Below are 16597 nucleotides of genomic sequence, written 5' to 3'. Positions count from 1 at the left end.
ACTATACCCTGTGGAGGCTGTCACAAGATTTACGTAGGTGAAACAGCAAGGAACCTCGACACCCGCCTCAATGAACACATTTACGCATGCAGGAACGATAACTTGAACAACGCCTGTGTACAACACCGAAATTCCACCAATCATCTCATGAAATTCAGGGACGCCCAATTAGTGATCAAAGAAACTAATTTCCGCAGACGCAAGTGCCTCGAATCAACACTGATCGCTGTTTCGAATACAGTTAAACAAAACAACGGCAGCTTCACCATCTCTGAGGTTTTAGCAAGAATCCTTCTGAAAACAGTAAACCCTGCCATCACATAGTCTCACATTACGGAAATCAAGCTGCCTCTATCCAGTCTATATTTGTCCAACCTATTTTTATGTTACCCAAGTAATAGCTTTCATATCCTTTTACTCATGTACGAATTAATTGCTCTACCATATTGTATTACTACTACTACTACAACTTTTGTCACTACTACTACTACTGCCACTAGTATTGCACCTCACTCTGAGCCTATATATACCCTCTGTGTCCATGTATTGTTTGTAATGGCTTGATAAAGCTCCTGGAGAGCGAAACGTTGCCACAATAAAATGTCACATTAGTTGCACTTGTGTCCTTTTACTTTACATATTGTCGGTAATTCTACCAACATTATTACAATCTCTTCACTGTCTATCGTCCCTGGGCCCAGTGATCTGTTGTTTTCCCTTCTCACCTTTCCCAGTTCACTGCTGTGGTCTGTTAGGGCTTCTACATATAGCTTAGCGCTTTCATTTTCTACACTCCCCTCGATTGTTCCTGATATGTGGCTCTCTTTTTCTCGGGCTCCATGATGGTCTGATGAGGCCTCTGCATACAGTTTCACTCCTTCGTTCCCTAGAGTCCCCTTATTTGTGACTGAGGTAGCAGTTTCTGATGTCATGTCCACATTGCTTTTTAGTTCTTTAGGCTGTTTCAGATTTTCAGTTCCTCGTCTAATCTTTGTATCTTAGACTCTGCTGCTATGACTTCCATCTCCCATTTCCTGCTCTCTTCAGCTGTCCTCTCCTCCATTTTCATTCTAAGGTCTACTAGCTTCCTTCCTCACTCGTGTTCCCTTTTCATGAGCTCTGCTGTCCAATCTACCTTCCCAGACTCATCCTCTAGTCCGCTGGTTTTTCCGTCCTGCTCTCTGGCAACCCATTGTTTTTAGATGCCACAGAATGAAAAACTATGTTCTGTGTGGTTGTTTTGTGGGGTGATTGCCTGAGTGTGTGAGGGGGGAGAGGGGGGAGAGGGGGGAGAGGGGGGAGAGGGGGGAGAGGGGGGAGAGGGGGGAGAGGTGAAACTGGAGATTGGAGAAATGGGAGAGAGGTGGGGAGGGGGAAAGAGGGGAGAATATGAGGAGAGATAGGAGGAGGGAGACGCAGAGAGGGAGAGAGAATGGGAGAGGGAGATGTGTATGTGAAGTTTGCAAGTGACACGTAGTCTACAGTGCTCCTCCACCTGGCCTGACCCACACCCAGCTACTGGATTATGTCCTCTATGCTTATACTTCTTCCCAGCCTAATAAACACTTGTCTGCTCACCTTGTTCTACTTTAAATTACTAATTGCTATTTGTTATTGAGTACTTGTTATCCTATTCTTTATCAAACTAGGAGAATTGGACCGTTCGCAAACAGCTTGGCGCTACAGGCGCTACAGGCGCTACAGGCTACGCTGCCTTTAGCATGCCTCTAGTAGCCATCAGATTGTCCAACTCGATGTGATGTCCTGACGTGTATCCACTTCCGTTTCTTGTCGATATATAGTAGAACCTATACACTGTATTTCTTTCACTGGTCACACATTTATTTCACTTTATTATCTTTCTTGAGTACACATTTGGCAGCGTCGCATGAGCAAACTAGTCCTCCCTCCTCTGATTAGCGCCCACCAGGTATCACTTTCTTGTTCACTTATAGGATTGTGGTTCTCCCCACACTTACGTGGCTCAGGGCAGTTTGTAAATATCTTCAAGGATTGTTCACTACCCTGACACACTTAATGACCACTGCAGTACCCTTGGGTAGCCCTCAAAAACACATATTCACGGAGCACTGAAGCTGTGACTCACACAGGCAGTGTCCCTGTGTTGTGTGTACTCACCTAATCGGGGCCAGGAGCTTGGACTCGACCCCTGCAACCTCAACTAGGTGAGTACATAATTTTGGTTGAAGGGGTTTGTGTATGTACTAGCCTAATTGTACTGACATAATTGTGGTTGCAGGGGTCGAGTCATAGCTCTTGGCCCTGCCTCTTTACTGGTCACCATTAGGTCCACTCTCTCCCTTCTCGGTGAGCTTCATCATACCTCTTCTTAAACCTCCAGACTATTCCACTTCCTGACAACTTCATGAAGAAATACTTCTTAGCATTCCTGTTACTCATCTAAGTCTTCAACTTCCAATTATGACTCCTTGTTGCTGTGTTCCATCTCTGGAACATTCTGTCTCTGTCCATCTTGTCGATTCCTCTCAGGAGATTGCTGTGAAAACCATCAACTCTTTTTCCTTGTTATCAGACGAATGTGAATTGACCGCCCATGATAATTCAATGAAGACATTTCCAAGAAGGACAGTTGTTAAGGACACAGTGAAGCCAGCCAGTGAAGACATCCCAGCAAAGATTATCTCTGCTAAGACCGTCAAGAACGACATGCACACCTCAAGTCAAGGTAAGAACATTGTTTTAGTTGGGGACAGTCAGATTAAGTTTATGGACAGAGATTTTTGTCTTATAGATAGGATAAGGAGGCATAGGGCATGTTTTACTGGGGTTGGTATTGGGGATATTGTTAGCCATCTGAATGACATCATGAGAGGTAATGGAAGCATCCTATTATCCGTGATTGTGCTGGAGGCAACGGTGTTGGGAGATGTAGGATTGAGGACCTGATTAGCAGGTATAGGTCAGCAATAGCCGTAATTAGGAAGAGGGGAGGGAACCCTGTGATATGTGGCATTTTGCCAAGGAGAGGAGTTGGAAATAAATGGTTGTCTGTGGCAACTGGTGTCAACTGCTGGCTGGAGAAACACTGTAGGGAAAATGCAATAATATTCATTGACAACTGGGACCTCTTCTATAGCAGAAATGACATGTATGCCAGGGGTGGGATTCACTTATCTAGATCTGGAGTAGGGGGACTGGCCAATACAGTGGAGGGAGGTGTAAGGGCTTTAAACTAAAAATAGTTAGAGGAATGGGTTTTGGGGAGAAAACAATGAAGTCCCAGTTTAGCAATATTCTAAGGTTTAGGGAAACCATTAACAGGCAGAATGAGATAGACTCTGGTGACAAGGACAGTAATAGTTATAGTGCAAAAACAGAAATGAGCAGTAAGGAAAAAGAGAGCATAAGAACATAAGAATGGAAGAACACTGAAGAAGGTCTATGGGTCCATACAAGGCAGGTCCTTATCAAGATGACCTCTACCCAAAAATACCCAAGAATTTACTAAGTACCCAGTGACACCAATCAAACCCAGCCACTCCCACTCATATATTTGTCCAATCTCTTTTTAAAGCTACCCAGGGTTCTAGCCTCGATCACCCTACTGGGAAGAGTGTTAGAAAACCAATACTTACCTATATCCTTTCTAAATATAAATATATCCAGCTTAAACCCATTATTTCTGGTTCTTACCTGATTCGACACCCTCAGTACTTTATTAATATCTCCTTTATTTATGCCCTTCATCCACTTATACACTTTAATGATATCTCCCCTTATTCTACGTCTCTCCAGAGAGTGGAGATTTGTGATGAATGGTGGAGATTTAAAGTTTTAAGTCTGTCTTCATACGGGAGATTTCTTACACAATAAATCATTTTAGTCATTCTTCTCTGTATGTTCTCCAATGAGTCTATATCCATCCTGTAGTAAGGAGACCAAAACTGAGCAGCATAATCTAAATGAGGCCTCACTAGTGATGTATAGAGCTGTAAAATAACTTTCGGACTTCTGTTATTTATACTTCTTGAGATAAATCCTAGTAATCTATTAGCCTTATTGCACACACTTAGGCACTGCTGTCTTGGCTTTAGATTTCTGCTTACCATGACTCCCAAATCTTTTTCACATTCTGTATGATCACGCTCTACTTCACCTAATTTATAGCTTCGAGGGTTATTTTCATTACCAAGGACTAGTACCTTACACTTATCCACATTGAACTTCATCTGCCATTTCTCAGACCAAGACATTAATTTGTCCAAATCCTCCTGGAGTTCATTGCTATCCTCCTCAGAATGAATCATACGGCGTATCTTCGTATCATCAGTAAATTTCCTCATGTCATTCATAATCCCTTCATCAAGGTCATTAATGTAAATTATGAACAAGAGGGCCTAAAACTGATCCTTGTGGAATGCCACTAGTAACTAATCCCCATTCAGATTTGACCCCATTAATGGAAACTCTCTGCTTTCTATTGGTAAGCCATGCCTCAATCCATGCTAGAACTTTTCCTCCTATACCATGAGCTGCCACTTTTCTTGAGAATCTCTTGAAAGGTACTCTATCGAAGGCTTTACTAAAATCCAAATAAACAATATCATATTCTTTATCACTGTCTACTGCCTCAAATGTTCTATTGAAGAACGTCAGTAAATTTCTCAGGCAGGAACAGCCTCTCCTGAACCCATGCAGAGATTCATTAATCAAATTATGCTCTTCAAGGTGACTTCTAATAATGTCACCTATAACTGATTCTAATAACTTGCCCACTATAGATGTCAGGCTTATTGGACGGTAATTTGAAGGAATGGATTTATCCTCTGATTTGAATATAGGAACCACATTAGCCATCTTCCATAACTCTCGCACAACGCCAGTAAAGATGGACGCATTAAACACACTCGTTAATGGCTGACTAAGTTCCATCTTGCATTCCTTAAGTACCCTGGAAAACAACTCGTCGGGCCCCGGGGACTTATTTTGCTTCAGTTTGCCTATCTGTTTGATAACCATGTCCCTCGTAACAGTAATATTAGTTAATTTGAATTCATCAGGAAGTGAATAGTTGTTAATTTCTGGAATCTCATTTATGTCTTCCTCTGTAAAAACTGACAAAAAATAGTCATTAAAGAAGGAACACATTTCCAGTTCGTTATCTATCAGCTGTCTATTCCCAATCTTCAGAGGTCCTACTTTTTCCTTCACCTTCGTCCTATACTTGAAAGGACCCATTTGGATTGGTCTTTGATTCATTAGCAACTCTAATTTCATGGTCACGTTTAGCCTTTCTAATCCACTTTTTTACTTCTCTTTTAAGCCGAACGTATTGGTCAGTAAGGTTAACCTCTCCTCTTCTGATGAGCCTATAAATTCCCCTTTTCTCTCCTAATAGATGCTTTAGCCTCCTGTTAACCCATTTGGGGTCATTATCATTAGGCCTAATTTCTCTCTGGGGAATGTATATACTCTGGGCACGGTGTACATTATTAATAAAAACGAATCAGGAAAACAGATCCCTTCATAATCATAAGTATGATCATCGTCAATAAAATCATTAGCTAGATAACCCCAATAGAGATTAGACAGGTGTTCCCTAAATCCATTATAATCGGCAGAACGAAAATCAGGGATTTTTACCGTATTATCTTTTATTCTTGTATTCCCAGTTAATTTATTTATTTATTTATTTATTTATTTATTATAAATTTGTGCACACATACAGAGGTACAAAAAAATACAGATAAGAGCAGTATGCCAAAGCCACTTATACTATGCATAGCATTACGGGCTGGCTTAAAATTAACTTAAGATTAATTAAGCAATGATGAAGTCAGTGATAAAACATTAATGTAAACAGATTACTATAAAGCACAAGTGAGTATTACAAAGACAGGTCATATGAAGGATTCTGTTAGGTAGTGTATTTAAAAAATAATAAAGTTAGATTGGGTTTTAGGTTTAACATTTATGTGATATAATTGTGAGAAACATTTAAGATATACAATTTATAAGGTTCAGTTATTCAGTATTTATTTGGTTTTGGGTGAGTAAGTGATCTTTGAGTAGAGACTTGAATTTATAAACAGGTAGTGTTTCTTTTATATTTACAGGTAATGAATTCCAGATTTTAGGGCCTTTTATGTGCATTGAGTTTTTGCATAGTGTGAGATGAACACGAGGAACATCAAAGAGTGATCTGTGCCTTGTGTTATGGTCATGTGTTCTGTTGAGGTTGGCAAGGAGATGTTTGAGGGGAGGGTTAATATCAGAGTTAAGTGTTCTATGTATGTAATAGGTGCAGTAATAAGTATGGATGTTTTGTATGGTGAGTAGGTTTAGTGTATTGAATATTGGTGGAGTGTGCTGCCTGTAGTGAGAATTTGTTATCATTCTAACTGCAGCCTTTTGTTGGGTAATTAGTGGTCTGAGATGGTTAACTGTTGTTGAGCCCCATGCACAAATTCCATAGGTGAGATAGGGGTAAATAAGAGAGTGATATAGGGCCAGGAGGGCTGACTGTGGAACATAGTACCGTATCTTCGATAGTATGCCTACAGTCTTGGAAATTTTCTTAGAAATTTGTTGTATATGTGTATGAAATTTGAGTCTATTATCAAGGTGGATTCCTAAGAATTTTCCCTCTGTTAGCTTTGTGATAGGTGATCCGTTTATCATTATGTTAAGAGGGACATCTGTAGCTCTGTTACCAAACTGAATGAAGTAGGTTTTGTCAATGTTTAGTGTAAGTTTGTTAGTCCTCATCCAGGTAGATATTTTCTGTAATTCGGTATTTACAGTATTGGCTAGTGTGACTGGGCTCGGGTGAGAGAAGACGTATGTAGTGTCATCTGCAAATAGTGTGGGTTTGAGTAATTGCGAAGCATTTGGAAGGTCATTTATGTATAGGAGAAAGAGAAGAGGGCCAAGGACACTTCCCTGTGGGACACCAACTGTAATTGGTTGCGCAGAAGAGTTTGCCCCATTTGCGTACACATATTGGCTTCTGTTGCTGAGGTATGACTTGAGGTAATTGAGGGAGTGCCCTCTTATACCATAGTGTGACAATTTTACGTGGAGCAAGTCATGGTCAACTGTATCAAAAGCTTTACGTAAGTCAATGAAGATCCCCAGTGGGACTTCTTTTTTCTCTATTGCAGTGTATATATGTTCTAGCATGTGTATAATAGCATCATTAGTATTTTTATTAGGCCTGAATCCAAATTGGCAGGGGTTGAGTATGTTCTGGGAGATAAGGTAGGAGTAGATTCGTTTATGAATTAGTTTTTCAAAGATTTTTGAGAGAGGGTGTAAGTTGGATATTGGCCTATAGTTATTCAACTCTGTTTGGTCTCCTCCTTTGTGGATCGGGGTGACCCTTGCTATTTTGAGTACTGTAGGGAAGGTGGAGGATTCAATGGATTTGTTAAAGAGTGTTGCAATGATTGGAGATAGCACTTGTGACACTTTTTTATATATAAAGGGTGGTAAGGTACTTAAATCTCCTGCCTTGTTTTTTAGTGCATTGATAATAAGGGAGACTTCGTATGGGTTAGTCGGAGCTAGGAACAGTGTGTTCGGGTAGTTGCCGGTGAGGTAGTTATTTGGTGGGGTATCTGAGCTTGGGATTTTATGGGCAAGGTTTTGTCCTATAGTGGAGAAGAAATCATTGAGTCTGTTTGCTGTTTCTGTTGGTGGGAGTTGGGGTTCATCTGATTTTGCTAATTTTATTTCGCTATTTCGTGATATCTTTTTTGTTCCCAGAATTTCAGATAGTGTTTTCCAGGTCTTTTTTATATCACCTCGTAAGTTGGATAATCTGTTCTCATAATACAATTTTTTTGCCCTTCTTATCAGGCTGGTTAGGATTGACGAGTAACGTTTTGTTTGGTCTCTGGTTATGTGACCCATTCTGTACTGTTTTTCATATTGGTGTTTTGTATTTATGGATTTGAGAATGCTGGGTGTTAGCCAGGGACTGTTCAGTCTCTTTGCTGTCATCTGTTTAGTTTTTAATGCCAAAAGTGATGGATTTGTGATCACTTGCGCCAAGCTCATCAGTGACCTCCAGGTTATTTACTAGTGCTTCCTTATTTGACAAGACTAGGTCGAGCAAATTATTACCCTGGCAGCCTCTGTTATACGCTGCTTCAGAAAACAGTCCTGAAGTGTTTCAATACAGTCACTGGACTCCAGATTACCGATTAAAGAAATCCACTCAATTTGACTAAAGCTAAAATCCCTTACTATCACTACGTTAGTTTGTCTAGATGGCCTAACAATTTCGTCCCAAAGAAGTCTTCCTCTATCGTGATCCAAGCCTGGAGGTCGGTATATTACACCTAGAATTAGTTTTTCTTGACCTTCTACAAACTCTACCCAAACAGATACTGTTACTAGTCCATCTGTTTTTATACTTGTTTTTATGCAACAATTAATATTTTCTCATACATATAATGCAACTCCTCCCCCCTTCCCATTACATCTATCCACATTGAACAACTTAAATCCTTGAATATTACACTCAGCAATCATATCCCGACTCTTTAAATCATACCACGTTTCAGTTATTGCAATGACATCAAAGTTCCCAGCACATGCTACCAAACGTAGTTCATTAATCTTATTTCTTGCACTTCGACTGTTAGCATAAAATACCATCATATGTTTTTTTCTTCTGCACATTTTTCCTATTCACCTTTGTTTTTACACAATTTCTGAAATTATCATTACCCAGCGTTACTCCGTGATTGTTATTATTAAGATTCATAATATCAAAGCCTAAGTCAATATATCTATACTCATTATTTTTCATTTCAAAACCCATACCTCTAATCCTAGTTTAAAGTCCTAACAACCCCCTCAACTGAACTAGCAAGAAAACCCACACCTGCCCAGCAAAAGTGAACCCCATCCCTGGCATACATGTCATTTCGGCCATAGAAGTTGTCCCAGTTGTCAATGAATGGTACTGCATTATCCTTACAGTGTTTATCCAGCCAACAATTAATACCAATTGCTCTGGACAACCATTCATTACCAACACCTCTTCTTGGCAAAATGCAACATACAACAGGGCTCCCCCCCTTCTTCCTAATTATGTCTATTGCTGTCCTGAACCTTCTAACTAAATCCTCACTTCTCTGCTTGCCTACATCATTGCCTCCAGCACTGAGGCAGATAATAGGATTGATCCCATTACCGTTCATGATGTTGTCAATCCGGCTAACAATATCCTCCATCCCAGCCCCAGGAAAGCAAACCCTCTGTCTCCTACTCATGTCCTTCAAGCAGAAGACCCTATCCATGTACCTAACCTGGCTATCCCCACCAACAATATTCTTACCTTCCTTGGTGTCGTTCGTCGTGACATTCCCAGTAGTCGATTCACATTCGTCGGGTAGCACGGAGAATGCATTAGATGTTTCCACAACAGTTTCCACAGTAGTCTCTTTCTTCTTCATCGTTTCTACCTTCCCATTCGTCTTCTTGATTGTCAACTTCGTTCCATGCTGTCCAGTCACTGTCCAGGTTCCTTTCTTGACCAGAGGACTTACAACAGGAGGACTACTACGAATCCTCTTGCTTTCTTCCGTTAATCGCCGTATCTCCATCTTTGCTACCTCAATTCTTCCTAAAGCTGCTGGTAAAGTTGCTCGAAGGAGGGCATCTTGGTTCAGTATAGAGCTGTAAAATAACTTTCGGATTTCTGTTACTTATACTTCTTGAAATAAATCCTAGTAATCTGTTAGCTTTGTTGTGCACACTTAGGCACTACTGTCTTGGCTTTAGATTTCAGCTTACCATGACTCCCAAGTCTTTTTCACATTCTGTATGATCAAGTTCTACTTCACCTAGTTTACAGCTTCGAGGGTTATTTTCATTCCCAAGGACTAGTATTGTACACTTGTCCACATTGAACTTCATCTGCCATTTTTCAGACCAAGACATTAATTTGTTCAAATCCTCCTGGAGTTCATTAGAATCTTCCTCAGAATGACTCATACGGCCTATCTTTGTATCACCAGCAAATTTGCTCATGTCACTTGTAATTCCTTCATCAAGGTCATTAATGTAAATTATGAACAACAGAGGGTCCAAAACTGATCCTTGTGGAATGCCACTAGTGACTAATTCCCATTCAGATTTGACCCCATTAATGGAAACTCCCTGCTTTCTGTTGGTAAGCCATGCCTCTATCCATGCTAGAACTTTACCTCCTATACCATGAGCTGCCACTTTTCTTAAGAGTCTCTTGTGAGGTACTCTGTCGAAGGCTTTACTAAAATCCAAATAAACAATATCATGGTTTAGAAAGACACGTAAGCAAACACTATAACATATTTATTAGAAAACGTTTCGGTCCTGGGACCTTGATCAGAAGTGATCAAGGTCCCAGGACCGAAACGTTTTCTAATAAATATGTCATAGTGTTTGCTTACGTGTCTTTCTAAACCAACTTGTCGGTATTTATTACCAAGGTTTATACCACCAAACAATATCATATTCTTTATCACTGTCTACTGCCTCAAATGTTCTGTTTAAGAACGTCAGTAAATTTGTCAGGCAGGAACGACCTCTCATGAACCCATGCTGAGATTCATTAATCAAATTATGCTCTTCAAGGTGAATTCTGATAATGTCAGCTATAATTGATTCTAATAATTTGCCTACTATATTTGTCAGGCTTATTGGACGTTAATTTGAAGGAGTGGACTTATCCCCTGATTTGAATATACGAACCATATTAGCCATCTTCCACATCTCGGATTCAACATCAGTAAGGATGGACGAATTAAACACACTCGTTAATGGCTGATTTGTTCTTATCTTCTTATTTTATATATCGTTATCATGTCCTTCCCCCCGTCCCTCTTGTCTTCCACTGTCGTCAGGTCGAGTTCCCTTAACGTCTCCTCGTAATAAATGTCCCTTAGCTCCGGAACTAGTCTCGTTGCAAACCTTTGTACTTTCTCTACTTTCCTGACTCCAGGCGAGGGTTCCAAATTGGAGTTGCATACTCCAATATGGGCCTGACTTACACGATGTACAGGGCCAGGAACGACTCCTAACTGATATGTCGGAATGCTACTCTTAGGTTCGCTGGTGCTCGATATTATACACACTCCAGGATCCTTTGCCTTTGGCCCCCTAGGCTGTACTCTGTCTGCGGTCTTTTTTGTCCTTCCCCGATCTTCATGACTTTATGCTTGGTGTGGTTGAACTGCAGGACCCAGTTGCTGGACCAGACCTGCAGCCTGTCCAGATCCCTCTGCAGTCCTGTCTTATCTTCCTCTTACTGAATTCACCTCATTAACTTCACATTGTCTGCAAACAGGGACACTTCTGTGTCTGTTCCTTCCGTCATGTAATTTATGTAATTCACATATACCAGAAACAGCACTGGTCCTAGGACTGACCCCTGTGGAACCCCGCTCGTCACAGGCGCCCACTCTGACACCTCATTACGTACCCTGACTCGCTGCTGCCTTCCCGTCAGGTATTCTCTGATCCATTGCAGTACCTTCCCTGTTATACCTGCCTGGTCCTCCAGCTTTTGCACTAGCCTCTTGTGTGGAACTGTGTCAAAAGCCTTCTTACGGTCCAAGAAAACGCAGTCCACCCACCTTTCTCTCTGTTGTTTTACTGCTGTCACCTTGTTGTAGAACTCTAGTAAGTTTGTGACACCGGATTCCCCATTTCTGAATCTGTGCTGGTGGTCATTTAAAAGCTCATTCCTTTCTAGGTGGTCCACTACTCTTCTCCTGATAATCTTCTCCATGACTATGCATACAATACACGTCAGTGACTCTTATCTGAAGTTTACTGCTGCGTGTCTCTCCCCCCCCCCTTTTTTTTTTTAACTGGGACTACATTTACTGTCTTACATACCTTAGGTAGTCGCCGTGTTTCGATAAATGTGTTGAAGGTTGTCGTTAGTGATACACAGAGCGCCTTTGCTCCCTCCCTCAGGACCCATGTTATCCGGCCCCATCGCCTTTGAGATATCTAGTTTGCTTAGCAGCGTCTCTACCTCCTCCTCGATTATATATATCGGTTCCAGCACTCGTTGGTGTATCCCACCTCTACATCCCTCTGGAGTCCTTTCTGTCTCCATTGTAAATACTTCTGTGAATTTCATGTTGAGCTCCTCATAAACTTAAAGGTCGTTTCTTGTAAACTCCCCTCTTTCCTTCCTCAGGCTGATTACCTAGTCTCTGATAGTTGTTTTCTTCCTGATGTGACTGTACAACAGCTTCGGGTCAGACTTGGCTTTCGCTGCTATGTCATTTTCGTATTGCCGTTGAGCCTCACTCCTTACCTGTGCATATTCATTTCTTGCTCTTCGACTACTCTCCCTGTTCTCTTGGGTCCTTTGACTTCTATACTTTATCCATTCTATAGTGCACTTGGTTTTAGCCTCTCTGCATCTTGGGGTGGGCCAAGAGCTCGTCCTGACCTTCTCATTATGTCTGTTGCCCTTGGATACAAACCTCTCCCCCGCTTCTTTGCATATTGTTGTCATATATTCCACCATCTCATTTACTGTTGACCCTGCCAGTTCTTTGTCCCACTGGACCTCGTGCAAAAATTCCTCATGCCTGTGTAGTCCACTCTATTGTTTTTTGTCTTCATTCTTTCTGCCCTTCCTGTTTCCCTCTCTACTTGTAACTCTACTATGTATTCGAAGCTCAGAACCACGTGATCACTAGCTCCGAGGGGTCTTTCAAATGTGATGTTCTCAATATCTGCACTGCTCAAGGTGAATACTAGGTCCAGTCTTGCTGTGTATGTGTGTGTGTGTGTGTGATGAAACAAAGTGATTCACAACCTGTGTATGTCTCTGTATTATGGATGCAGGTGATTCATCAGCCTATGATATAACACATACATGTAAATTTATGATACTGCCAGATGATTCGTCAGCATATGCAGCAACATATATACGTATATGTACATATTTTGATATCTGATGATGGAAGAGGTTGTGCAGTGACATATATCTGTACATAAACAATGGAATCAGGTAATTCAATAGCCTGTGAAGTGACACAAATGTGTGAATGCATGATGGAACCTGTTGTTGCAGTACCAGTTACTATGACAGTTAACTCTTACAGTTACCCGTTAAATCGTCACTTACAGTTACCCCTTTAAAGCTTCACTTAAAGTTATCCCTTAAAGCGTCAATTACAGTTACCTCTCAAAGCTTCATTTACTGTTACCCCTTAAAGTTTCACATACAGTTACCCCGTAAAGCTTCATTTACAGTTACCCCTTAAGGCTTCACTTACAGTCACCCCCTTTAAGCTTCACTTGCAGTTTTCCCTTAAAGCTTCACTTACAGTTACCCCACTTAAAGCTTCATTTATAGTTACCCCTTTAAGCTTCACTTACTGTTACCACTTAAAGCTTCATTTACAGCTACCCCTTAAAACTTCATTTACATTTAGTTTTTCACAGTGATTTCAGGTTATTCGTCGACTCATTCAGTTGCATTAACGGGTCCTACTCAGGAGATTCCTGTGTACAGAGTAATAATATATGTAATTTGGCCTCACTGGCAAGCGTGGCTGGCGAGTAGACGTTAAAAGTCTACGTATGAGGAGTGAATGTGCATTTTGTGTGTGTATTTTCGTGATTACAAAACCCCATTTGTTATATATTGAATTCTTTTCTTATAGTCCAGTAGATATGTGAAGTATATGGAAGTATTGTACCTGTGATAAAGGAAGCATGATGTCGGGCACAAAGCTGGGGAAATTTGCCATCAAAGTGTTGAAGACGTAAGTTGTTCTAATGCAGGAACATGGTGGAGTAGGTCTACCTGGGTGTGTGTACTGCAGAGTCTGTGCGGTGGGTTTCATTCTAACCATACGCAACGGGCTGGAGTTTTGAGACTCTCTGACCGCGGGTTCAATCCCGGCCGGGGTATGGTTTGTTTGCAATCGTGTCATTACGATTTCGTGAGTCATACTGTTGTATGTGCGAAGCACCGTAATAATTTATATATACACAGTAGTGTGTAGGTCGAGAAGGTTGCGGTTGTGGGGATGGCAGTGTTTAGGGATTTTGTTGGATTAAAATCCTAAATTTCAGGTGAAGGAGTATTTCTGTAGCGGGCAGCGTAAATGTCGAGTAGGTGTTCGGAATTTTGTACATTGTTTCATATGTATTTATATATGTATTGCCCAATATATTGTATAAAATGTTTTAAATAAAATGTAAAAAAAGATGCAGAAACATATATGCTCTTTTAGCGAGGAACCTGAAGCTGCTGGAAGGACCATGTTCTGCTCATCCACATGTGCCTTTGATGCTCCTTGTTCATCATTGTGCCCGCAAATTACAGCACAAACCATTGCTTGCTAAACTAAATGCAAGAGACTTGACTGCATGAGAAGCCTCGTGCCTCGTCTCTTTGTGTAACAGAGCAAGAGACACAAAAACATCCAAAGAATCTGATGCCCCTGAAATGAACGACGGAACTGCATGAAATGGACAGTGGGAATGAAGACTCATGACTGGACAATGAAGCTGTGTCCATGTTAAAACTTGTTGACCTATGCAATCTGAACAATACCAGGCTGAAACAATTTGGGTCTAATTCATCAGAGTGTATTCACTCCGCGAAGCTAAAAAAAATTGAATATTTCTCCGACACAGAATCTCACACGCAAGGCCGAGATTTATTGTTCATTGTTAATGAAGTCCTCGGACCTACACTGAGGAAGGTGTGTGAGCATGATACAGTCAATAACGTAGTTCGTCTTTCAAGGGCTGCTGATATAGTATGGAAAGACATACTTAAAATAAATTACCATCCAAAGGCTTGTTGGAAATGAATGCCACGAAGAATTTGTGCCAACGTCACTCTTGGCACTAGTTGCTATGGTGGCGAATAGACCAAATATTAATCACAGACTAGTTCCTCACACATACCATAAGCAGTTCTAACATTACACAGTTACTAATGCACGTATATTCTCAAACAGTGCCAGTGCCAGGCTTTTATCACACAAGGCACAACTTATTCACCTCTCTTTAGCATAATTAAAAATAAATAACAAAAGTACTTTGAACTTGGGTAAACAGACTTTTCCTACCAATATTGCGTTTTGGCTTGTGATCGACAGTTTTAATAAACGGCCTCTTTTAAGAACGATATCATCTTTGATGTTAGCCAGAGGTGACTTGTAACCCTTAAAATGAATGACAGTGTTTCTGGATGCCATTGTATCTCGTGGACATAACTTTTCTGCCAGTTAACAGTTCAATGTTGAACATACGAACACCTGCAATGGAAGCTAAGTTTTTGTTATTTAAATTAGTCTGACAAGCTAGGAAATTATTAATAATTAAAAGTTATTTTTTTTGTTTGATAATTATAATTAAACTTATTTAAAAAATACTCTAAGTGTGCCTATGAATTTAAATATTTAAAATATTTAAATATTTAAATATTTATTTAAGGACAGTTTTCTAACACAGTTACCCCTTACTACCTCTTACACGACCCTCACCTACTTGAGGTTGCAGGGGTCGAGTCCAAGCTCCTGGCCCCGTCTTTTCACTGGTCACTACTAGGTCACTCTCCCTGAACCGTGAGCTTTATCATACCTCTGCTTAAAGCTATGTATGGATCCTGCCTCCACTACATCGCTTCCCAAACTATTCCACTTCCTGACTACTCTGTGGCTGAAGAAATGCTTCCTAACATCCCTGTGATTCATCTGTGTTTTCAACTTCCAACTGTGTCCCCTTGTTGCTGTGTCCCCTTGTTGCTGTGTCCGCTTGTTGCTGTGTCCCCTCTCTGGAACATCCTGTCTTTGTTCACCTTGTCAATTCCTCTCAGTATTTTGTGTGCCGTTATCATGTACCCCCTATCTCTCCTGTCTTCCAGTGTCGTCAGGTTGATTTCCGTTAACCTCTCCTCATAGGACATTCCTCTTAGCTCTGGGACTAGTCTTGTTGCAAACCTTTGCACTTTCTCTAGTTTCTTTACGTGCTTGGCTAGGTGTGGGTTCCAAACTGGTGCCGCATACTCCAGTATAGGCCTAACGTACACGGTGTACAGGGTCCTGAACGATTCCTTATTGAGATGTCGGAATGCTGTTCTGAGGTTTGCTAGGCGCCCATATGCTGCAGCAGTTATTTGGTTGATGTGCGCTTCAGGAGATGTGCCTAGTGTTATACTCACCCCAAGATCTTTTTCCTTGAGTGAGGTTTGTAGTCTCTGGTCCTCTAGACTGTGTGTGTGTGTGTCTGTGTGTGTATGTGTGTGTTTGTGTGTGTGTGTGTGTGTGTGTGTGTGTGTGTGTGTGTGTGTGTGTGTGTGTGTGTGTGTGTGTGTGTGTGTGTGTGTCTGTGTGTGTCTGTGTGTGTATGTGCCTGTGTCTGTGCCTGTGTGTATGTGTGTGTGTGTGTGTGTGTGTGTGCGTGTGTGTGTATGTGAGTGTGTGTGTGTGTGTGTGTGTGTGTGTGTGTGTGTGTGTGTGTGTGTGTGTGTGTGTGTGTGTGTGTGTGTGTGTGTCTGTGTCTGTGTGTATGTGTGTGTGTGTACTCACTTATTTGTACTCACCTATTTGTGGTTGGAGGGGTCGAGTCATAG

Source organism: Cherax quadricarinatus, chromosome 26 (genome assembly GCF_038502225.1).
Source record: "Cherax quadricarinatus isolate ZL_2023a chromosome 26, ASM3850222v1, whole genome shotgun sequence".
Taxonomy (NCBI): domain Eukaryota; kingdom Metazoa; phylum Arthropoda; class Malacostraca; order Decapoda; family Parastacidae; genus Cherax; species Cherax quadricarinatus.
This window is presented reverse-complemented; position numbering follows the sequence as displayed.